This window comes from Nothoprocta perdicaria, unplaced genomic scaffold (assembly GCF_003342845.1).
Source record: "Nothoprocta perdicaria isolate Ctin4 unplaced genomic scaffold, notPer1 scaffold_29, whole genome shotgun sequence".
NCBI classification, from domain to species: Eukaryota; Metazoa; Chordata; class Aves; order Tinamiformes; family Tinamidae; genus Nothoprocta; species Nothoprocta perdicaria.
The window spans coordinates 380,104-406,559 of NW_020455521.1; the positions used below are offsets into that span (position 1 = coordinate 380,104).

The 26,456-nt window shown below is 35.7% G+C and overlaps 1 long non-coding RNA gene across 1 annotated transcript in view; it reads left to right on the forward strand.

Annotated features, from left to right (window-relative positions):
• The first annotated feature begins 2,138 nt into the window (after nucleotides 1-2,138).
• LOC112949289 overlaps nucleotides 2,139-26,456 on the forward strand; it is a 50,604-nt gene continuing 26,286 nt past the window's right edge. Inside the window, exon 1 of the long non-coding RNA XR_003249794.1 lies at nucleotides 2,139-2,194. This is a non-coding gene — a long non-coding RNA (uncharacterized LOC112949289). The remainder of the gene's footprint in view (nucleotides 2,195-26,456) is intronic.

A 26,456-nucleotide genomic window follows, 5' to 3' on the forward strand; every position in this document is an offset into this window, starting at 1 on the left:
GGAAGCTGTCCTCTATATGCAGTTGTTACTTTATATTAGCATTCATAAGTTGTCACCTAAAATGTGATTCAAAATAGAATTTTTAGTTACGCCTATTAACCTTAAGATTGGCTTTAACTTGCTGGTTAGGCTGACCATAAACTTGCAGAATCTAGATTCAAGCTCCCGTTCACCTTCTGTTTAACATCAGACTTCAGTTCAGTTTTAGAGACTAACATTGGGCAACATCAGCAAGTCAGTTTTGTGTTTCCTATGTGCAGCAGTATGCAAAAAGTAAGACTTTAATACTCATCAACTCTTAAATTTTCAAAAAGTTTCTGATGTCATCTTGAAAGTTGTTCAGTATTCTTCTAATTATTGAGAAGATTGAGTTCCTCCCTCCCAGGAATATATAAAGCTACCCGAGCACTGAGGCTGTCCAAAGACAAGGACATGCTGGAGCCTGGATTCAAAGTGAAGTTCTGTAGGACAAGTGTGCTCTGGACATAATAGGATGCAAAGCAGGTGGAGGACACTTTGTCTTTTTAGTTGCAGTAACTGGATAAAATATCTTTCTTTACTTGGACCTAGATTTGGGGACTCAGCCCAGCTTGGCTGTGTAAGTGGATGCCCCACTCCAGACCCTCTTCCTCCCAGCAGATGTCATGACATGGGCACCACTCATGCAAATGCTCTCTAGTAACTTCAGGCAACCATTTTCCCCGGTGATGCAACTAACCAGGGTGCCAAACAGAAAGGAAAAATTGCTATTGCAAAAGAGATAAGCAAAGTCTTTATTCCCCAAAGTGAGAGAGAGGAATCACTGGGAGACCAGTTCTTCCTTGATCTTTCCTGCAGAGTCAGTTATTCATCAGCGATGGATGAGGCAGGGCACAGTCCAGACTGGGGCAGGGATCAGGCACATCTATCAATGCTCCCTCTCTTAGTATTGGCATCTGTATTATCTGGAGAATTTCAGGGGCTTGAGAGACAGTATTAGTCCAGTCCAGAGGTGCAGAAAGAGGATGTCAAATCCTTCCTCATTCCTCTACCTTGTAGAGATTTCTCTGTCTTTGAGCTGTTGGCTGACTGGGAGTGGAATTAGACTGTCTGCTTTYCTTTAAGCTGATTTATATCTGTTCACCACCAAAAAGACAATATATATAATGGATGTGCTCCTTAATTAGAGTGTTGTAAAAACTGTAATTATAGCTCCTAAGTGAACTTCTAGGTCTGCATACATAAGTGATTTCAGGTTTGTCAATGAAACCTCATAGGGGAGTAAGCTGGTTTCCAAAATCTACCTTTTTGTGTTTTGTTTTCTATAATCAATAATATCTTCTAAATTATATGTTCTTTAGATAAATGTGCTTATTATAAGGCTGTTGATGTAATTTGCATCACTAAAGTATTGGTGATGTAAAGTTGATATAAGTTGATGACTTTTTACTTTCTTTTTAGTATCAGTCCCCTAAAATAATAATTATTAAATAGTAAGAAAAGAAAAGCAACATATTTTAAGTCTTTCATAAACAAAATTATTTAGGCAATTTCTTTATTATTTAGGCTCATGGAAATACATGCTATATTGGGGACAAAAGTGAAATTATAAGAGCAATTTGCTTGTACTACATGCAAGCCAGTCAAAAGCATTTGCTGTGCCTGATTGTGATCTATTAGCAAACAGTGCATCTTTTGTTGTGTGCAATTCAAGTGATTTTGTGTTTCCTGTTAGACTTTGAACTCATGCTGCATCTTCAGCTGTTACTTAGATATTGCAGCCAAAAAAAGATATTCTGCACAGACGGAAGACGATGAAAGAATATTTCCTGGGAGGCGAGAAGAAAATTGACTTGTTCAATGTAAAACAACTAGATAAATGAGCTTCTGCTCTTGTTTTTTATATCTTTTCTTCCTTTTCTTCTTCCCTTTCAAATCACCCYATGAAAGCAAGTGCAGAAAATGAGAGCAAAGGACAGGGACATTTTTCTATTAATGGGTGAGAGGAAAAGAGGACAACTGARGAAGACTTCTGGCTGTCCATCCACCATGTAGCAACTAGGCGTGCTGTGTCTACCCCCATAACAGAGTGCACCTAGAGAGCCATGCAGACCTGCACTGTGAAGCATCAAGGCTCGGAGTCATCTCAGCAGGACCTCACAAACCTGAGCTACCTGAGCACCACCACTTGTGTCTCTGCATCATAATTTTTTAAGTAAGTGCTTTCGTTTCCTGAGATAACTTCAGATGACAAATTTGCATTGAATATAGCTAAAYTGGGTCCAGGGTTTGATTTGTGCAGGCTCAGAGCTGACTGACCTTTTTTTCTGCATGTGAGCTGGCCTGGAAATGGCACAGGGTGTCTGCTGCCCACACCTGCCCGAGCAAGGCCAGCTGCTCYGAGCCCGCTCCGCACGGAGCCAGCGCTGAATCTGCCTATCCAGGGCACTATTAATCCACCTGGATTTGATTATAAATGGTTAATCCCTTTGGATAAACCTCAGATAATGGGGACTGACTAAATCCCTACCGCATAAGAAATGTCAGTATTCATTGAGTCTAATAGCAGATTTTCTGACCTAAAGTAGAATAGCTTGTTTTTGCCAAAAAAAATAAGCAAATAAATAAATAAAATTGAATTGGGTTTCTATCTCAATCAAGGATTACATTTGGAAGGATTTTAAAAAGTGGATTTAAAAGATTAATTTAAAATAATCTCTACAGTTCAATGGGATTTAGAATTCTATTAATATACATTTTTAAAACATTTTAAATCCTTTTAAATAGTAATTTTTGTTCTTTTTGCTTAAAAAAACTTTCTTTCCAATTTGTATCATACTGCTAGTGTTATGATGTGTGGTTAATTATCACCCTAATTAATATTGGCTCATGAAGGCATAGGTGACATTAATTTCTCTCCTATACCTAAGTAACCTTTTTTATTTTAGAAAAAGATCAGAGTCTGGCCTGAGGAAAGATGTTTTATATCTAGTAGAGTGAGAAATCTGTCCTCTGAATACTCTTTTTACATAACACCTTATTACACTGGCAGCAATCAACAAGAAATGGTTTAAAACACATAAGATACTGGGAGACAGGGCCTTTCTATTATTTGGGGGATTTATTTTTTCTGTTTGAGGAAAGTAAAATGCTCCTCAAATAGGTGCTCTTTTGGTTTTATTTGGTGCTTACTTTTTCTATAAGGTTAGAAATGCTCACAAAATGCACTTAAAGCTAACAAGAATTGGAGCACAATGTATGAAAGAATGTGCTGTGGGTCCTTTAAAATGAAATACTCCTGAGGAGTTTCTTCTGACCGTGTTAAAGGAGTGCTCCCTGCTCTTTCGAAGGTTTTTCCTGCTGATTCTTGATTCTGCCAGGCCTCTATGTTCCCTTTTTTTTTTTTTTTTTTTTCTCTGACTTTGTGGTGAAATGGGAGATATGGATTACTGAGCAGATATAAACCTTGTACTTTAGAAATTGTACTTTGGAATTTAGGTCTTGGATGTGCTGTGGGGAGAGGTGGTTCTTTTGTAGGCAGCCAGAGGATTTTGTGTCAAATTAATTCTGTCCTCTGTACTGAAAAGAGGTCATTCCAGTTACCCAATTGTTTAAGAATTATTTTAAGCTTGCCATTAAGAAGAGTGAAAATCTCTTTCTGGAAAGGGTCAAAAGTAAGATCTTAAGCAGCCCGGTCAAGTTGATGGGAGTCCTAGCCTAGCAAACCAGAGAAGTTTGCTCTATCTTGACGTTTTTAATAAGTTAAAGACCAGCTGCGTTGCTGCTAATTTAGATTCCAGTCACAAAGGCAGAAAGCACTCTTGGTTTCATGGTGTTACAAATATGTTCTCCAGTCTTGTGTATTAGTTACACGCTGCACAATTTTTCTAAAGCCACCTCTATAAGCAGACATCTCYATGCCATTAATACAATATGCTGCTCATATCAGCTACACCAGTTACACCCTAATACAGACCTGCTGTCTTTATTGAACTGTTTCAAAATCTGTGTAAACATCTTAATAAACTGAGATTGAGACCTCAAGTTTGTACCACTATAAAAATACACTGGAAACAGTTAATTAAAAAAAAAAAGAAAGCCCCAAAACAATGCTTTATTTTCTTCTTTTCACCATGTGACCACTTGTCCACTTGTGGGGACCTTGCCCCTCTGCAGCTGGGACCAAAAGGATCTGATGCTGTGGACAGGGAAGGGGCTGCTTCAGCCTGCATGGGCAGAAGGGAGACAGTAGGACTGCTGAGGCTGGTGGATCCCACATTGCAAAGGAATCCTCTGACACCTCCTGCCTACACGATATTAGTGCCTACCCTATTAGAGAAATAGTTCAGTTCTACCTTAAAAATTATTTATAATGCAAATGCTAGACCTCATTCAGTACAGGTCTGAAAACACTCATCACTTGGTAGTCTAGTAATAAGCTTCTAAGTAACCTCATATAGTGATAACCTTGGCATAATGTGCCAAGCAACAACAGTAGCAAATGGGGAGTCCATTTGTGCATGATAATAGTGCTGAAGCAAGAAAAACAAGTAAAATCTTGTATGTTTTCTAAAAGAAGAGTTATGAAACTCATTTGAGAAAATGACAGTTGTTTTTGAGGGTGTCATGTAATTCTCTAGGGAGTTAGGCCCACGTGCAGCATGGGGATGCTACAAATATATTAATCACATTGAATCATAAGGCAAAAATGGAGCTTTACAGAGCTCTTAGGAAGAAAAGATGATAAGGACCATCTCATTACAGAAAGAAGATAAAATAAGATTCTAAAAATTAATCTACATTTTGCATTCTTTAGTCTTGTGTTGAATTTCCTTTTTAGAAAGATTTAGGCAAGTTGAATGATAAATGGACAAACAGTAATATTTAGAAGAAGTGGATAGAGAATCAAGTAAACATTTGTCATGTGTATTGATTAAAAGAAGTTATTTTGTTTAAACAARTGACAGTTGCTACCGAAGTCTTTCAGAAGTGTGGGTTATGGTATAAATAGATTGAGTTAAATGGATATTGCAAAATTAAAAGCTCCCATCTCATTTCTGTTTAGTACTCTAACATTTACATCTATTGAAATAATTTTATTGATAACAGCATAACTCCATATCACTAAGCTGAGTAATGCTGAACCATAATGCTGAAATTTTTCCTGTAAAAGATCACAGGATATGGCCAATATTGCATGTGACATTCCACAAAGACAAAAAGGTAGGCAGCTGCGTTTGATGGAGTCATTCTTTTTTGTCAGTGATTAAGAAACTCCTTCCATTAGCAGATGCAGATCTTTAAAAAGTGATGTTTYAATTTGAATCTCAGCAAAGAGTCATTCTTTACTGAAATTCACATTACAACATTGCATTATAATTGAGGGCCCATAACCCTTTTTAAGGCAATGTTTTCTTTTTAATAGTATCCTGACTGCCAAACAGACACTTGAAGTCACTAACTTTATTATTAAATTCTAGTTTTATAGGTTCAAACTGCAGCAAATCATAAACCAATCTTCATTTGTGTTAAATTATGGAAGAGGAGATGAGACCCAGCAGAGAGTTCCTGTCTAGTGAATCTGGCATCAAGGCAATGAAAAAGCACAGTTTAGCTCAAAATGGGCTTGAAAATGATTTACACTATCAAATAAAGTGTGCTTCTCATTTATTGTTGCTCAGATATTAGTGTATATCATAAACCCAGCTCAGTTTGTATCTGCACGGATGCGCTCCATTCAACAAAACAAAGATAAGTATTTCTGTAAAGCTGTCAGAAAAACAAACCTGTTACTGCATAAAAATACATGCAGCACACAGAAAGCTTTATTTTAATGAATTTATTGTGTAGTGCTTATCCTAGGCTCCTAGGCAGGGGACAGTGATTTATAACTCACAAAGCAGCAACCCTGATAGGATGATGAAGGGTCGCTTCTTCTCATTATGCCAGGAGAGCTTCTTTTCATCTCTTTTCTTATTCTCTGTTCACAAGTTTGCCCTTGGCACCATCAGTCAACAGGCAGCACAGTTTACAAACACTGTTTTGGCTGGCAGAAAATAAATTGTTCAGCCAATGATATGAAATCTATCAAATTCCTTCTAAACTGCATCTTGAAACCACCATTCAAGCCCTCAGACCCAGGCTGATCCATACTTTAGATAACATGTTACTTCTGAAAGACAGATTCTTCCTCTCTCCCATGCTATCCAAAGCAAGATGTATTTCCTTACATCTTTCTGTAGGCATAGGCTGAACAGCTTCCAACCAAGATCTGTAGAGACTAAATCATTTGTCCCAGGACCTTTTTTTCTTTTTTTTTTTTTTTTGTGTTACGGGCACTACATAGACAGCTTTATGGACAGACAGTCTATCCAGGTTTGTCATTCRGGGTGACATGTGAATAACTCCCAACATGGTAAATAAGACCAGACCTCACTTTTAAAAAGAAAAGTTGAAAACAAGCAAACAGACAAACAAATTGAAATGTGTCAGGTACAGGTTTAGAAGCATTGCTTGTCAGAGACTGTGTTGTATCTGTTTGGCAGAAGCCACATAAAGGCATTTAAAGTATAAGGCAAGACTTGTTTGAATGATTTGGTGTGCAAACATGCACATGGTCTTGCAAACAAATGAGTGATCTGCAAATGACTGAAGGAGCTAAATGGGGAACCAGATGCTTGTATATTTTATCTTAAAAATAAATAAATCTGAATTACAAATATGAACAGAAGAGAAAGTRTACACTCTACTCTGACTTTCCTTGACAAATTGGATGTGACTGTAAGTTAGCAAAGACAGACTAGAATGATTGAATAAAAGACAGAATATGAAAGGTATGAAGAGTAAAGAGAGTGAAGCCTTTAAAGGTTGTACATACATATTTTCTAGTGTTGAGTCTTGAGAAATACCTAGTAATCATTATTATTGTGAACTATGAGCACCACAGTCAAAGAATTATTTGCTCTGTCAGTCCACATTAATATTTAATTTTAAAAATTAGAACTGTCATGAATATTACCTTGATAACTTCCTAATATTACCTTCACAAGAGGATGAACCTGAGGTCATAAAACSTTTTTCAGAATGAATCAAAAGAATAGAATGTGTAGTTTTCAAAGCTTTCGTTCTGGATAAATTCCTTCCATGTGTCAGCAATGGTTTCCATCAATAATTGAAAATAAAAAGGTGTATAAAGTAGCCAGGGTAAAAGTTCCAACCTGCTGAGCAATATTTCTCAAATTGTAGTAGAATGTGCAAATGTATCTCCCAGTCTCTTTTATTTTATCTGCCTGTGCTGGTGATGCTAGAAGTACCCTAAAGGCTAGGCTGATAGGTTCCACAGACCACTTCTGTGTATATCAAGCCATCAAGAATCCAGAACCTGTATTCCACATCGTACCTGTAGAGAACTGTGTATTTTTGGCTGAACTTAAACATTTCAGTCTTTACAAAACTGAATGGTTGGATGTTGTAGACTSAGTGCAAGAAACGTCTTGATTTCCAATTTTGTGATCGTGTTACAGACATCAAGTGCCTGAGGCGGTAAAGCCTCGCTGCTAGTGAGGGGTTTAACTATCTCTCCAGTCTGGGCTTTCTGGATGTTTAACCCTGCTGTGATTCAAAAGGAATGGGGTAAAATCACCTCCTGCCCCAAACACTTCACATGTCACAAATATACCAGCTACAGTAGTTTTAGTTTGGCCTTGTTTTCAGCTTCAATAAGCATTTGGAGAATGAAAAACTTGACAGAGATTTTGTTCCTCAGCAGGGAAAAAAATGGGATGAGAAATGAGTGGTTATTGTAAAAAAAAAAAAAAAATTGGGGGAGATTCTGTTACATAAAGTCCTTTTATGTATAAAATCCAACAAAGGATAGAGGTATGTGCTGCTCTTGGTAAGTTTGATTAAGCACTGTACAAGATCTGTCCTGTTCCTCTTCGTTTTAGTGATCAGACTGTCACAGCTTTCACAGATCTAGCTCTCAGACTGTCTAAAGTATTTGTTTTAACAAATGAATTTGTGCCTTGGCAGCCTACTCAGGTATTTATGTTGGTGGATTTTAAATTACTGCTTATATACTTACAAAAATGGCTTCTGGTGTCCATAAAATTTTATTTTTATCTTTCTGTGAGCAGTGAATTTTATTGGATGTCTGTTGTTGTTCATTTTGAGGAAATTATGCATCTACATTTTCTATATGCTTTATATAACTACATATATTTCATCATATATTGTCTCTATATATCCAGTACAATTTTATTCTTTATAGCATTCTATAGCCTTTTATTCAATATAGCATTATTCTTTATATTCTTTATTCTCTTTATAGCAGTGAAGATCAACTGCTCTGTGGAAAATTTATCTTCTGGAAATGTTCCAAATTTATCATGCGAATRCGGTAGTGGAAGGGAATATCTATGTTACCAAATGCAGCATTCAGTCAAGAMAACATTTTTTGACATTTTTCACTTCACATATTGATTAAAAGCAGCAACTGGTAAAATTGTAAAGTTTGGTTAATGTGCTTTAAAGCCATTTTTTAAATACAAATGACCAAAAGCATTAAGAAGCATGAATAATTTTTAATATGAAAAAATTTACCAGCTTGACTTCATTCTGGATTTGCTATCTAGTGAATGTCTGCACACAATTAAGTGATAATAGTCTTTTAAAATTTAGTGGGTTTTGTTTGAAAAATACTTTTTAAAAAAAGTTTTTTCCCCTAGGGAATATGTTCCACCTAACTGCGTGCTTTTAAGAATGTTCTGTTTGCCTATAGGCTTTCAAAGGATATTTTCATGTTTTCAGTTCTGCTCACTACTAATACACATAAGAGACATACATATATATATATATCATAGAATCATAGAATCATAGAATGCTTAAGGTTGGAAGGGACCTCAGAGGTCATCGAGTCCAACCCCCCTGCACACGCAGGGTCACCTAGAGCACGTGGCACAGGGCTGCATCCAAGCGGGTTTTAAAGATCTCCATATATATATATATGTATATATTGTTGTTAAAATGTTTCAGAGTGTACTTGATTTTTCTTGGATTTTGGGGTACTACTTCTTTCAAACAGATGTAACTCTAAGGAAATAATTGTTTTTACAGGGCTTCACCTGTTTCCTCTTTGACAGTAACCAGAGGTGGCAGTTTTGCGTAAGATACAGATGTGTGCAGCCATCAGATAGATGTCACTGAACAATCTTTTGGATGTTTTTCATGGAAAGTGGCCAATATTCATTGTGACTTTTGTGTGAAGCAGCTGTTGTGTTGCTGGATCCCTTCAAATTGAGAGATGCAATCCGCTTCTTCCTTTCCTTGAAGAAAAATTCTTTGCTGGAGTCCTTTGATTATTTTCCCCATCAAATTACTTAAAAAAAATCTTGGCTTCTATGCTCAATAACATCATAAATGTAACTACTATTTTATTGGAATGCATATTGAAATCTTGACACAATAATGACTTTGTCTGTATTTAGTTCTTTTTGGTGTAAGAAGGAAGATTGCTTTTCTCCTTCTATGAGTAAAGAATGAGTAGGGAAAAGAAAAAGCCTAAGAACTGCTGGGTGTAAATTCTCAAACACGTACAAAGAGATAACTGCAATATCACTTCTCCAAAGAATTTATTTTGTTTGAGACATAACAGGGACAGTTAGATCCAAAGAGCTCAAAATTTCCTTCACTTGACACTTACATGGGTCATATATAGTTACCAAAAGCATGTAAGATGTTACCCTGAATTTAAATGTGCAAGTGTGATTTGGCAGCAGTCTACATGATGCTAATGCATGTGCAGGTTGCAAAGCTGTGGAGGACTAATGTCTAAATCTTTTTTCAGTCTGTTTTGGATGTTGAAAAAGCTGGAGCCACTTTGGAGTCCCTGCAAGAGAGCATTTACTGCCCCACTGATYCTCAATTCTGTTCTTCATGCAAGAAGAATCCCCATCCTTGGGGCTCAGTGAAAAGTCTTATATAGGCTCTGCAGGACTGTTAGCTGGTACCCATGATCAGTCTTGTCACTCTACCTCCTGCTGTGTGGATGCAAAGGCAACCAGGTATACTTGTGGATAGGTCATATAATTCTGTAATTTGTATTTAGTTCTCCAGCGTGCTGAACTCTAGCTCAAAGTACAGTGAGGCCATTGCACGTGAAGAACAGCGGAGTGTACTATCAAGTAAAAATTAGTTATAAATTTTGACTAAAATTACATAAGATATTTTGTCCTAATATGGCCTGTAATACCTTATAAACATATAGATTTTAGCAGTACTGAAAATACTACTTTTAATCAAGTATCACTAGTAATAGGATATTACTGGTTATATGGCACCTGGAGGAATGAATTCGAGACTGCTTATGAAGAATGCAGACGCCTGAGTCATGCTCAGCTCTATAATTCTAACAAACAAGAAGCTGTTAATAATTTCCAGACATCAGGCAAAATTAGTTTAGAAAATAACAGCTACAAGTGTGGAATCATATGTCTAACCATGTTTTCCTCTAATGACAGTACTTATGAATAATGCAGCAATAATCTAGACCTATATGTGTGTGTATATATATATATATTTGTTGTTGTTGTTCCAGAATGTCTCTGTCAAATGCATCAATTATAAAAGCTGATTTTTTAAATCATTTTTAAAAGTTGATACTGCATCTTCAAATTGATCCTTTTTTTTTTTTTTTTTTTTTTTTTGCTTAGAATCAGTGTCAGAATTAGGGACTCCTCTCTATGCCAAGTCCTCCAGCATAACATTTGAAATAGTATTTTCAAATCTGAAAAAAAAAACCTTTGAAAATTTCTACTGCTTTTATTCCTTTCTCATACGAAAATGATAGTTTTCAATTCGTGATTTCTAGGAGTGTGATATTCTTCACACCTATCTATCACAGCTGGACGACTGTGCAGGTCTTCTTCCTAGGAAACCAGTGCTGACTATTTAATCTAGAAACTCTAAAAGAGAAGGAAAAAAAAAAAAAAAAAGATGTCAATACTGTGCTTTTCTCCAGATCCACTTCTCTTTACAAGTGTCCCCTCAGCTGTGCTACAAATAGTTTCCGTAATTTTTAACTCATTGATTTTCTTCTGTAGTACTTTTATTGTACTTCCGGCCTTGTCTCCTAACTAGAATCATGTCATGTTTTTAGGGCATGAAGAAAAAGAACAATAAATCTGAATCCATGACCATAGTAAGTGGCTCAAGCAGCAGGTAAACTACCAAAAGAAATAGGAAAGACCACGTGATGGAGAAAAAGTGATCTTGGTGTTAGACTAATCATCAGTGAAAAGTCTCTCTGGTCTTAGCCACCCTCGCCACCCATATTTGTGAAATCTATCTGACCTTGCATTTTTAGTAAACACCTGTAAAATTCCTTCACAAAACTGTATTGCTTTGAAATATATATTCAAAAATTCTGTGTGCTATCTCTAGTAATCCATTTCTGATGATAATTTCTTTTACTTGCACTTTAGTTATTTTATTGTATTGTCTTTTTTTACTGATGCTATATTTTTATATATGTTTAAAGATATAAATTCCCATATGTMAATAAGAAATATGATCTTCTTGAATTTGCTTTCATCTCTTCCTTGAAGGTTTTAAATATTTAGCAAGGATTTTTGTTAGGCCTTTTTTTTAGTGATTTTTTTAGCAAAATCACCAGGAAGCATTTTGTAAAATGACATTTTATGCTATGAATTGCGTGGTAAATTTTACATTTTACGTGCTATATTAACTCATGAGAAAAAAAAATCTTTTCTAAAATTAACAAGAATAGAAGTTTATCTTGTCAATCTTATATATAAATAAAGTAAAAGAAAATCTGAAAATAAAGGCAGTGTCAAATAGAAATGCTTATCTGTTGCAGAAATCTATTTTCTTCTCTTTTCCAAGTAAGAAAATTGATATGATAGTGTCATCACTCTATCTGCTGTCTGCTTTTCTCTCCCCTAAGTGCATGAACTCTTCCTTCCTTACTACTCCTGTGTCCCTGTGGCAGCTGGAGTCATGCAGAAGGGGACCTCACTTACCAGATCTGTCTAGAGCCAGTTAATACAAAGTAGACTTTTCTTTCCTGGGAAAAACCTCACACTTATTCTAGAGTTAGTTTTATAAAACCTTCACATTTAAATTGAACTGTCAGCAGACACTATTCTTAACAAATCTACTTTATATGCTATTCATTAGATGTCCCCTAATAAATGACTGACAAGCYAAATCTGAAAGGTTTCCATGAGTGATGTGTCAAAATGTAACATGATTATCTCTCAAAACTTAGTAGTTACTGTCATGAGGAATGTCAGTTTGAGCTCCTTTGTTTGTCTTAAATGGGTTGGCTGGCAAAACCTATCTTTGTTTGAAATCACATCCCTGGGACTATCTGCCTGGTCCATTTGGACTTCAGAATGGCTCTGTGTTCAACCTTGGAATCAAATACTTTAGACTGAATTGAGGTGAGCTCTCCCCTGAACTATGCTTAGGTATTTTGCGGGAGAGAGCTATTTGCAGAGTCCAAGCAGAATCCAGGGAGGGAAATAACAATTAGACAAGTAGGGTTGATTTTGTGGTTGTCCCTCATCTAATTTACCTTTATTCCGGTGTACCCACTAAAATATGTATATATAGTCATATCTCCAATAGCTCCAGTATATCTGTATGACAAATTGACAAAGTATAGGCACAGCATACACACAGAAGACTACATTTATCCCACTCTCAAAAGCAATAAATCTTGAAGTAAAAAAACCTTTCCCTTAACAGAAATAGCACTTAACATACCYTAAAAGCAATTAACATATAATTGTCTCATTTCTATGCCAGCTTTATTATAGGTTCTCTTTCATATGGCATAATATTGATTGATTGATATTGATAATATTGATAGAAATTCTGTATGTGGAACTGAAAGAGCAGATTGTACTTCTCTTTCAAGAGTCGTGAGTTTTATAGGCTATTTCACTTGTTCTCCATCATGTTCTCCATCAAACATGTTCTCCATCCTTTGTGATTTTATTCCAATTTTTCAGAATAAGACTACATAATTTTAATATACGGTGGTCCTTCAGAAACATATCCTACAATGTTTAGATTAATTGTGCAGCTGCTCGGATTGTCATTGAATTGACACAGCAGAGAAAGATTTTTTTCTCTTTACTGAAAAAAAGATCAAGTCTCAAAGCCATTACTCATTATTTATTCTGTTAAAAGTTCATTTATTTCTTTGTTAGTTCCACATGAAGGTTGGTCTATACCTAGAATTTATGGATATATTCTAGCATCATTATTTCGAATTAAGTTCTCTTGTGATCTGGCCTGGATTAATCTCACCTTGCTGCAGGCGCCTGAATTAAGAACCTCATTGTTTTGTATTTCTTCTGTAGTCACTTAAATCCTGGGTTACCCTGTGGAATTGCTTATCTTTCTCTCGTGGCTTAAAGAGAATTTAGGATGACAAGGCTCCTAATCAAGTTACTTAAGGTAGAAGACAAAAAAGATAGTTGAGCCTGTATGAAAGCTTAGTCTGAGAAGCAGGGGGAAAATATAGAACTCTAATGTAGAAATGGATGTCTTTCAGTCTCACTTAATCTGCTTGGGCTTCATTTTAGAAATGCTTCGTCTTAGCCAGATGAAGCCTTTCTTTTAAAGGTTGTGTTCACACAGTAACATGTCATGGGCATTTTGTGGGCCAAATATCCATAAAACATACTTTTTCAGGATTGAAGAATAATACAAATATACAATTTAATCAATTAAATTGCTGTGTTTGCCAAAATCAAGCTACAGTATAGCATATATTTTGAACTAAAATGGACTATGTATTTACTTTCATTTTCAGTTTTCACACAATGGTAATTTGGAACAGAGCTTTTTTTTTTCTTTATTTTTTTTACACCTATTTTCCTACATAACCTGGACAGTTTTTCCTCTGTAGGTTTTTTTTTTTAATTTTAAAATTGGATTTCACACTTCAAATAAAATACTGCTGAAATTGAGGTGTTATGGGATAAAACAACTGCATAACAGAATGTAGAGAATATTGCATTTCTTGAGCAGTCAAGAAGTATTCCAACCTCAACTTTATCAAACATTAAAAAAAACAAGCATTTTACCTAACACTGTACAATGCCATTGGGTGCCACAGCTTGTGCTGAAAGCCTAGCACGGTGAAGGAAACTTCAGTGAAGGCGCTAGAGTTTTTTCTGATTACCTCTGTTGAATCTGAGCCTTAGTTTCTATCACTCTCCTCAGTAACAAAGCCCAGTATGTCCATTTAAATACATTTGAACAAGCTAAAAACTGCATATCATTGAGGTACAGAGAGTCATGCAATCTTCTTAGCTTACTTTAAGCAAATTTGGACATTAAATCAGTCAGACCCCTCATTGCTTTACACTTCTAATTTAGGAAATATAAATCTAATACATGCTGAGAATTTCTGACTGTGGGAAACTGTTAACATAATGAATTATTTCTTTTGAGAAATAATAAGGGTTTTGGTCAGACTGTCTAGAGTGAAGTAAAACAAAAGTAATAAGTGTATGAAGTTATAGTGATGTGAAATCAGTGTGAATGAGGTCAGAAAAAAAGGTTCTGAATATATTCCATGTTGCAATTGCATTGATAAAACAAAGTTGAAAATTTCAGATAATATGAACTTTTTTATAATCATGAATTTGGATAAAACAAATTATTCAATTATTATTCAACAAATATTTCATTTTTAGCCTTTCAACTACTGAGGTGCTTTGCTTTTATCCTCTATTCTTGAGGCCAGGTGCTTTAAGTACTGCTCACCTTGCAGTGGTAATCTTATTCAAGTGCTTTCATTCTGTAGGGTCACTGGGGTGAATAATATTTGAATCCTTCAATTGGTATGAATTAGTTTTGAAAAAGATCCACAGTAGAGAAAAATACAAAGTTACGTCTTTATGGTTTAAAACAAAATCCATTCTGCTCTCAGTACAATCAATTTATGCAAAAAATATAATATAAATACTTCTATTTTACAAGGCATTTAAACCCCATTACAAAAATCTGTACAACACAACGCCTACAAAGTAGGTTTTTATATCTTTGCCTGTTGGGGTTACAGAAAAATTCTAGAGTGCTTTGTCATCCTATGTTCTTTGTATAGCAACCAATGAAAATATTAGACGAAAGTATTCTTCTTTCCTCTAGAAGGATAAAAGTCCTAGATATCTATAGTACTAAAGCCCAAACATTCCTTTTAGGTTTCCTCAGGTCACACTGGTGGCAACTTGTACTTCACTGTGTAATGTACTGTCATGTCACCTCAGATACAGCGGGAAAGGATTTGGCACAGTGTCACCTGAGATCATTACGGTTAGGACAGACTATCTCTAGCTTGGGAAAAGTAGGACAGTTGTGGAAATACCTTGAGGAGAAAAAACACAGGTTGTGATAGCTATTGCTTGGAAATACTTAGAAAAGTATTAAAAAAACATTACGGTGCAACTAAGCCAATATGAAAATGGACAGTGCCATGCCACCCTTAAATAAGAAGTTATGAGAAAAAGCTATATGTCTTTAGGGAAAAAAGTTTGATAATCTACGGAAGATTATGCTCTAATCATAAGGATATGTTTCCCAGTGGCAAGAGAGCTTGCGCCTCTTTCCTAATATCCTTACAAAACACTAAATTAGGAAGGCTTTTTTTTTTTTAATAGATTTTGAGATATCACTTGTTCTTTTGGAACATTGTAAGATTCTTTTGGAATCTTACAATCTTCAATTGTAAGATTATAGTTCTGGTCATTTTGTTATCATTCTCCCACCCTCCCCCAAGCATGTTTAAACTGAGAAATTTTAGGAGGTAAAGAAATCAGAATCATATAAAACAAAACAGAACATCAATATTGCTGTGTCTCAACACGGAAAACACCAAATATTGCAGAACATCTGTTATTTGTGTGTTCACCAGGCAGGTGTCATCTGATGAATTTGCTTCAGTGCTTTGAACACTTATCAGTAGACAGGCCACATACAGAGCTGAAGTTGTCACATTATATACATGTCAGTGGTAATTTAAAATTATGCCATTGCTTTCTACTCGTAAAAATCAGTACCCTTTAATTCTGCTTGGTCATCTAAATCTAAATCACATATTGTAAAGGTCAAAATATCAGGAAATATAAGAACAAAACCTCTGATTTTTCTTGTCTAGTCTTGTTTTATTCAAGTTAACTGTAAATGAAATAACTTGGCACAACCYCCTTCTGTTGGCTATTCATACAAAATCAAACTAAATTTGAAAAATCATTTCTTCACAGGATTACAAATGCTGGATTTTTTTTCAGGTTGATCTGACACAGTTATGGTTTCAGTTCTTCAGTTTTGGTTTCTAGTGAGAAATCATAACAGACCATTTAGACAAGAAACTTTTTTTTCCCTTATCTATTTACATTAATACCAAAGTAATCATTTTTAGAACATCAGCTAGTTCTGAAGTCTTGAGTATAAAGTGGCAAAAAATGCGCTCCTTGCTGTGCAGATGGTTCATGACAAACACAGCAGGAACAACAGCAAAACGTTCATTTGTTCGGTTCAAGAGATCTGCTGATCCTCARATAGTGTCACCAGAAAGCTTTACAGCTGAACTGGTAGAAGAMGGAAGGAGGAGAAGGAGGTCAGCACATCCAAATGCTTTTATTATTTTTTAACATAAAAATTCTCTCAATTTTGTATCATCCCTACCCTAATTCATAAACATGTTTAAATTTTAAATATGCTTCCATATTAAATTTTAATAAGATTATACTCTTTCATGAATGAGAGATGTTCTGTGCAGTGAAATCAAAGGCAATTTCAGAGCTACACATGCACATGGACAGACTAGTAGAATAATTCAGATTGATTTCTGTTCATGGGTTATTCCTTACTGTAGCTCAGTTATCGATAGAGTTTAAATTATATAGTTTTTATGCATTATATCATATAATATTAGACATTCATGTCTYTCTGCAATGGCCAGTAGCACAAGCGTTACCAAAATATCTCCTTATTAAAAATTTAAAGAAATATGCCTTTMTGATCTTCAGATTTTGCAGTTTTTACTTAAACATTACTTAATCATAAAATTCATTGATTCTTGCTGTGGTAGGTAAACTTATGGAATAAAAAAGTTATTGGGACCCCATCCACCTTCCATAAAGTGATGACTGAAGACTGTGACAGCAAAGAGCAGCTCTGTTAATGGTCAACATATGCAGCTTGTACCAGTAAAAATCTGATTATTTGGTTTGTGTTTTCAAATACCTGAAAGAAAACATCAGACTCCTCAATCGTTAATCTGAGAGAAAGCCATGGGTGAAAGTCAAAGCATTTACAATGTTAATTGTGGCTACACTGTGATAGGTCTCCAGGAGGACATAGATTTATTTAAGAAATATATGTATTCTRTCAGTGGGAGTTATTATACAAGTGTATATTTGTACTTGTACACCTAAGCTTTCACGTATATGTAATAGATTAGTGCCACATTAGCATTTTAAGTATGCACACAGACATGAAGTTCCTACATGCTCAGAATAAAAGAAGAGTAAATAGAAAGTTCAGAAAAATGATATGTTCCTTGAATGTTCCCAAGTCAGAAGACWTTTTTTTCCTTTTCTGCGATATCTGATCTAATTCTAGTTAGGACAAGATRGTATAGCATTCCCAGACAATGCGGTAGGAGAAGAAGCGATACTGCTGAATTGATGGAGCTTCTTTTTGGAATTTTGAAACACAGGAAATTTTGAATTCATGCACACATACAAAAGCAGGAAAGGTATTTCTCTTTATAAAGAGAAGAAAGAATGGTCCTGGTAATTTCTTTTTAAAGGTCTACATCCTATTCAGGTAAAATAATGGAAAAGTCTTAAAAATAAAAACTAGATCACTGAACTACCAGCAGTATTTCCTTACAGAGAATGTATCTTTCTAAGCAATCTACTTTTTGTTGTGTTTTTTTTTTTTTCCTCTCTATTGTAATATTTAACATAGCTGTAGAATTAGTGACTGGAGTGTACTCAATTTATGCATTACAGCTGGACTTCATTAACTTACTTCATAAAGTCTACAATATCTGTTTTGGAAAAAAATCCAAATTGGTTTGGACTGTAACACTAACTCATACAAGCTGGTTAAAATACAAATCCTAATGTGGATTTGTAGTGAATTTCAGGGAGGTGGCTAGTAGCTATTTCTCTGGTGACTGTARTTATGCCGGAGATGGATGTGGTTCGCTATTTCTTTAGTCTGTTAAGATAACAACAACCAAATGAGAATAATAAATTCTGTTCCTTTTGTTAAAAATTGTGAGAATCATAAAGGCACCTTCAGAGTTGGACTGTTTTTGGCAGTGTCAACAGAAATTAGGAAGGGAACCTGAACACTTTTCTCAGCTTAGAGGCAATCCCTTTGGTGTAGGCTGTTGGTGGGGCATGGTGATTGCACACTGTTGGGAGATGCATTTTTATTGCCTACAGCAGTCTGGCTTAGAAAACYCTTTCTTTCAGTAGTTTTCTACTATGAATGTTATTTTATAGTTACTCTTTTTTTGATTGGATTGCATCAGAAATGTTGGAGGATTCAGATCAAAACACTTGGACTCTTTACTTGCCTGCATTCCCTTTGTAAGTGATGAAGATCTAGGCGAGAGAGTCAAGACAATGGTTCAGTTCACCCCTAAATACCCACTTCCATGTACACCACCAATTTAGAGAGTGCTCTTAGTTGTCAGTACATGGAATTTAGACACCTCACAAATAGCCACAGACAAATAGACTCTGTAATTCTACGACATTATAGATAATATTTCAGTTTTATGACTTCCAGCTCTAAAGATGAGAGCYTCTCATCTCTATCCTTAGCTTGTCATAGAGGCTGATGTCATGCATCAGAATATATTGCTGAAACACTTGGGAATTGGAAATATTTGTAGTTCACTGTCATTAATGGCTGCAGACATGACTCCCAAAACAGGGGCCAAAATGGTGATTATGCTTTGCAGTGCTGAAGTATGGTCAAAATAGTTTCACCAGTGGGATGAATGCTATTTAGAAAATTAAATTATCTTCTACTCTTTGCCAATGATAATGGCAAAATCATAACCAGCAGAGCTATTTCGTATAAATAATTTGAATCAGGAATAGTTATAATACTATAATAATTACAAATAATACTTATCAGATGATCAGGTTATTCAGGACTGTAAGTGAACTATGAAATCATCTAATTAGGTATTGAACCGAGTTTAAAGCATATACATATTTTCTTCCTTCCTCTTCCTAACCCATCATCAATTTACTTAAAGATGAAGAATTCGTGCAAAAATATCTGTCAAGACATGTGAAAATAAATCATGTTCTTTCTGGGTCTTAAAAACAAATGAAAAACCTTGCCACTTCCAAATGAGAAGGAATCAGATTAGAAGAGAGATTTTTTCACTGAATCCTTAAGAAATCCTCACAAGATGCCAAAAACCTTTCAGCTCTGCTTCTCAAGCTCTTGTTCCTCACGAAATAGTAGCATGCATCAAGTTTGAACAGGACATTAAATCAACAATCAGAGTTCAGCCTAAGGCACAGAACAGAGATTACATTAGTGGTATTAAGCTGTGACCTACTTGCAAGATCCTGGCCACAGCAAGAACTTGCTCAAAGTGCTGCTGTMTGTGCTGTTTTTAACACAGAGAATTGCAAAATATTTCTGACCTGCCTTTGTGACACAGGGGGAATGGATGGGCTCATTATCTCCAGAGGAACACAAATAATGCTGGTGGATACCTGCTGTTCTCCTTTCAAGGTATTATGGGCAAGACCTTGAAAAGGGATTTCATCCTTGAAGTGGCTCTAACTACATGTATTGTTTGTCAGACTTTCTCTCTCCTCTCAGATATGTCTACCTAGGACCCTTATACCATTACGATTATAGCACTATACTACTTGATAGTCATTCAGCATTCACCTACTATTCCTGTTTCTCATCAATATCTTTCCTAGATGTCCATCAGGTTTTGAGGAGAGAAACAGGCTACTGAAAGAGACAGTCTTGGGCACGTATTTGAATGACACATTTTTATTTTTCCTTTTCATCTRATTCAATTGCAACCATGCTTACAGGTTTAAAAAATAGTTTTTAGGCTGATGTATATGTATTTTTAAAGCAGGACAAAAAGGGCTGCTTAAAAAGATGGTGCTATTTTTGGCACCCTGCAGCACATGAGGCATCTGCTGAGTCTCCAGGTATGACACAGGACCTGCTGGCTCCCAGGGCAGCAGCTGGGCTTCCTAAGGTAGTGCTGCTGAAAGACTGTTGAGCTGGCGTCTCCAAACAGGAAAGGTCCTTCTCCCTGTGCCTTGATCCCTACTCTCCTCCTGGCCATGGAATCTCATAGTTTATCTTGTGCCAGTTCTAATAACCAACTGAATTTCTCTGTTATTGTCTAAAATGCAAGTCAACTAACACTACACAAAAAGCRGCTATTTTTCTTCCAGGTTGATGGATTATATTGCCACAAAAGAGGATCAAAAAACTCTGGAGGCTGCACAAGGAAGTAGGCAGGACTTTCTGACTTGGAGCAGCAGGTGAGAAGAGATGGTTGAAAGAGGGAGAAGAAGGGAGAACTGGGAATTACAAGAACAAGGGGAGAGAGAAGCTGCTTACTTTCAGCAGSAGCAAGCTGTTAGATTTTTCCCACTGTCTGTGGACATGCAGGCTTATATAGTGAGCAAAGGGCTGGAAATAATAAATGGATTCTGCTCAAGAAGGAAAATACTAAAAATCTGAACAGTCCTGTACATCTATTCTTCCACTACTTCTGGCTAGAAAAAATCTGCTACTGAAAGCAGCATTTTCCCTTGAGAAGGACACAAGTCCCTGATGTGCAGAGATTTCTATGGTGGTATTTACTTTATAAGTCCCTCTGCTTAACTCTTGATCTAATGAGGGAGGCACAGAATGACCTGTGTAATATTCGGAGACAGACATTGTTCACAACTGAACATACATTGAATATGTGACAGGCATTATTCAGTCACCTGGAAAAAGAAGAATATATATGCTATATAAGTACATCAACTGTTTTGGTAGACATTCCATGATGGAGTAAAGCTGTTATATGGGAAGTTTTTATGAAATGCTTCATAAGCATTGTGCCTTGACTAAAAATGAGTGCCAGAAAGATGTTGCAAAGCAAAGACATCTGTGTGTGATGTTAGGCCAATGACATTACTGTTAATGGCTCCTRGAAAGCTATCCACATTTCTTTCTCTGATTTCTCCTTTGTAATCATTTTTTCTCTGTCATAAATAATAATATTGTCTTAATTTCTACAGTTGAATGTGAAGCCTGTTTTAAATCTTTCAGTTTTGTTTAATTTTGCTTGTCAAGATACAGTTGTCCTTAAAAGGTTGGAAAGATGCAAAATTTATTACCTGCAGTTTCAGTGTTTCTGATGGAAATCACAAGTACCTATTATCTCTAGGTTAATGATAGAAAAGCAGTAAATAAAACTCTTGAATTCTCTATTGCATCTTGGATGATGAATGTCACAGTTCTTGTGATAAAGATTAAAATGAATTATTATACAGGTGTTCCCATTGAACAAACGAAAGGCACTAAAACACATCAATAACTAGTTAGCCTTTCTTCATTTCAGAGAGTTACCTGACAGAAATATAAAAAACAAGAAGAGACAAACTTATTGGAAAAGGAAATACTGCTAAAAAGAATGTTTTTTTTTCTGTTATTGGCTTCAAATCAGATACTTCAGATAAAAATTCAGTATAATCTCAAGGAAAAAACAAACATCCATTTCCAAAAGCCAATGATACCTCAGGCAGCAAAATGTGCCCAGACTTAGTTATGTTGTGTGGGATGCCTCTTGTCTTGAATCATAGAGACTAGTAACATTTTTCCAGAGAACAAACTAGATAAATCTCAGGCCTCACTACCAGGGAATTACATGATGCCATTTTGTCAGCTTTTAGCAGTACAGACATGAAAGATTTTACAAAGTAGATTAGAAATTCAAATAAAATGAGAAGTCACATTTACTTGATTTTGTGGGACAAGGTCATTGTGTCATCATGTCTTAGCTATGCTGATTTCTAAATCCTGAATAACCTGAAGCAGAAAATGGGTACCAGGGTTGTTAGATAAAGGCAGTTCTGGAAAAGGACAGGCTTTGCGTATCTAGTAATATTTTACAGTGAAGAAGTCCCTTGAAAAGCTCCAAAATCAGACTTTTCTTTAGCCCTTGCAAAATCTGAGCTTTGTATCATAATTTAGTACTTAACACTTCTGTAATATCTAAGCCCTCCTAACTGCAGGTTTCAAATTTGAGGAATTTGCAGTAATTTTTTTTTTTTCCATTGGAAAGAGCAGTATTGAAACCTCTGTGTATATCAGACCAATTAGAAAAAAAAAATCCTGTTTGGTGGCAGCTTGCTCACTGACAGATGTTTTTGAGAGCTGTCAGTCGGCCATTTCTTAATCCGCTCACTGTGGGTTGTACTGATATTTMTTAGGGGTCATTATTAAATCAGCTCAACTCTAACGGTGGAATGCAGATTGCTCGCTGAGTCATGGCCAGCTGTGCTTGGGAACGTGTAAGGTGATGGATGCTTATTTAGAGAAAAGCCAGTGAGCTGATAACAGTTCAGAAAGGAAGAGCAGCTTTGAAAAGATCTTGCTTTCTAAAATGATGGAAAAAAATAGTTGTTTTGTGCAGCGAGGGGCAGCACTACCCGCGTTGCAATGTGCTTCCCAAATTGCCAGTAATTCCTCCAGAATTTTCTCCTTTTTTTAAATGGGATCTATTCTAACTGCATTTCACTAAGAATTCTCCTTTGAAAGCAGCCAACAAGTTTTCAGATTAAAATTTTCAACGATTAGGGGAAAAAAATCTTGACTAGCAGWAGTTCTTTTATAAAAGTTTGTTGTTAATACAGGCAGAAGAGAAATGTTATTTAATTTGAAAGGCTTCTTATGGGTCAAGTATTTAAATAAGGACCTAGTCTTCCTAGTWGGAAAACTTTACTGGCTCTCATTTCTTCATTTATCCTACTTGCTTGTGAAGACAGAAGCTTCAAAAGTAAGACTTTATGATGATAATAACATAAAAGTCCTCCCACTTTGCACTGCATATAAAATTATATATTTTTCACCTCTAACTTGCTTTTAAAAACAATTTTGCCTGAAATTTTCCATAGAAAGATTTTTTTTAAGACTGATATTAAGTACTTGCTATATAAAAGTTTGAATATGTGACATTTCACAATTTTTGACATATTCTTCTAGTTCTAATAATAGATACCTCAAAGACATTTGTTTTAAGGCAATAAAGGTATTCATTTTCTCCAGTGAGAAATGTAAAAAGATTTTTTAAAGTAGTGCTGACTTCAAAATTAGAGTTATTTATTGATGGAATTTAATGTGGAATAACTTTTGAAATAGTCAGCTAACGTTTCCAGTATTTTCTGGAAAATAATAGATTAGTGGAGTAAACTGTGACTTAATYTGGGGATAAAGAATATACTGTGCATGTTTATGTTTTTAAAATACAAGGTGAAAGATGGTTGGGCACACAGAATTACAAGTTTAAGGTAATCTATATTAATATTTCAATCTATAAGAAGTAAGATTCTCAAGCCTTAATTAAAGGCATTAGATTGATGCAGAGAGCAAAGGTATGGATTTAAGAGACCTCTTGAGTGTTCAGAATCCTTCTTCTAAAGGTAACGGCTTTCATTCTGAAAATAATAAGCCATTCTCCCTAATTCAACTTAATTGCTACAAGGTAAAACCACATTCCCATCTCAGCTATGAAAACAAGGCCTTCCCTCCCTTCAGCATTAAACTAGATGTTGACAGATAGATGCCTATGGGCATCTTTGCTCAGTAAAGTAAATTCTTATTCAATATTCTCTCAGTTATTTTTTTCTGGRCGGAAATGTGTGTGAGTTTTTCAGCTGAAGAGAGATTTCCCACAGTTGCTTTGGCCTCGTTGTTTCACACATTCTCAGCAAGTTTCTTGCTTCCTGCGTGAATTCACTCTTTGGCTGCTGACAGCTCCATCCCATGAATCGGTTTATGGAGGCTGGATATTTCTTGAAAAACAAATTTATTGTGTTTTTCACTATTTCTGATTTTGCCTCCTGAGCCATGGTAGTTGCTAAAATTCAAACTGCCTTTTTACTTTTGGCTTCTGTCTTAGGTCTATAATCCTGGCACGTGCAGTCTGTAGAAGCCACAATGCGATTTCCACCTTCTATACATCTGCTACATAATGCAGAGGATAGTTCCTGATWGCACTCACAGAATATTTTCTGAAGGTTTCTCCTGTTCTTAAAAATTTGCTCCATTTTTTTTTCTTTACAGCTTGCAAGCAACTGACTTTTACATTTTCAATATACAATTATTTTGAATGAGTTACCTCTGAGTAAGGTTTCCTGGCCTTTGAGAGCAGAAGAAAATCATTATTTCTGATCACTTCCCAGCACTCGTGATACAAGCTTGAGGGAAAAACATATTTACTTTATCCTCAAAGAACTCTAGACAGAGAATAATGAATTTTTTTTTCTCTTCTTGTGAAGTTTATTATAACTTTCAGGATCCATGAATTTTTGAGTTCTTTTGGGAGGAAAAAGTYTATATCTAACCCTCTACCAGCAATGTGAAATGTAAATGTGATGAGACATGACTGTGTAAATTCAATTAACTCTTCCATATTGAAGTGGACCTCAAAATAAAAAAAAATATTGCATGGAAATGGAGAACTAAACAGRCAGTTTTAAATGTAGGGAATATGGTGATTATGAGAGAGTGGTTGATGATTTGTTCACAGCTTATTGCCGAAATGCTACTGTGAAACTGCTGTTTTATGCAATTGATTGTGTAGCTTTTACTAGCTAGGCTTTCAACATGTCCACACAAGGCCAAAGAGAGTGGAGCRTCATAAATCTGAGCACCTGTGGTGTGGCCGGAGCACAGGTAAGCTAAGGCCTAGGATCTATATCTCTTATCTTTCTGTGTAGATACYGCCCTCTAGTAGTATGTGTGTCTTTAGCTACTTGCTACCCTGAAGGTACAAACATTTCAAGTTGTCTTTTCTCCGATGGTAACTTGAAAAGATCAAAGACGATTAAATGGTTTACCATTAAATGATGCCTTTGGTCTTAAATTAGCAGTTACCTCAACCAGGTAAACGACACATTTAATCTGATTTTACCTTGAGTCTCTCCCTTACTCCACTAATAAGGCTTTTATTTTTTTYCTTCATATCTGATCTTATACAAATTGATCTTTTGTGCTTGAACAGGTCATAACCAARTAAGATGTTTTTAATGGAAAAAAGAAGGAAAAATAATACTTACTGGGAAAAAAAAAGAAGACTTTTTTACTATTTTAAAGATCATAAATGGTTGTCTGAAATCCCATTCTGTGTCCTTTTTATGTAGATAATTTTTYATTACCCAGGGGCTAGAAGATTTTATTTTTGTCCCATCAGATTGTCAGAATCRCAAAAACAGTTTCTAATCGACACTGATTGCAAGGAAGAGACCTGTCTGCTCAATCATGAGGCATGGATCAGCTCGGGATCTGTACGTAGCACATGATGTGAACAGGAAGGCATTCYGTTGACAGCTTCTTTTCCCAGGGTAAATTGCCTATAGCTGCAGTGCTTTGTAAAGGCACTAAAGAGTTTGGGACTCTTTTTCATATACACACATTCTCTTCTTTTTTATCTTCCCTGCAGTGCTTTGACCAAAATTAGTCATTCCTCTTGATAGAAGAAAAGGAAGTCTGGCACGTTTTTTACTGTTTGCATTAGTAGTTCTAGCATACCCGGGTTAGTATTATTTGTGGTCCACAGACACAAGATGAAAGGTTCAATGTCAGGCCAGGAGGTGTATAGAACAGGTCTTTCATAAAGAAGAAAGGAAGGAAATATCTAGAAGAGAGGAAGGAAAATTCCTGTTAATATAGAAATACAAGCACATAGATTTTTCCATAGTCCAAGACAGAAAGAGGTCCCAATATGGGACATAGCTGAGTTAGCTAATTAGCTAACCTAGCTAGCCCCAACACCCAAGGGTATTTCCTAGCCTCAGGGAATGAAATATACTCTGAGCTACTGTTTTCTTCCTAGATATTCCACAGAAAGTATAATATCAGCTTCATCACATTGCTACATTAATTTTAAATGTCAAATAGTTTATSTTATGAACACATGAGAGGGGTTGCATGACAATTGGAGGCCCATAGAGAGTATTGATATTCAGAATACATTAGGAAATTTTCTTGGATTGGCTTTAGTCTAGGACATGCCTGTGCATACTTGCTACAAATGGTGGAAAAAGTATTCACAATGAACTCACCAAGACATACTCATGCTCTATGTTGTACAGATCTCCCTAATCCTTACCTTCTTTTTTCAGCTGCTAACATCTAAAACGGTGTCT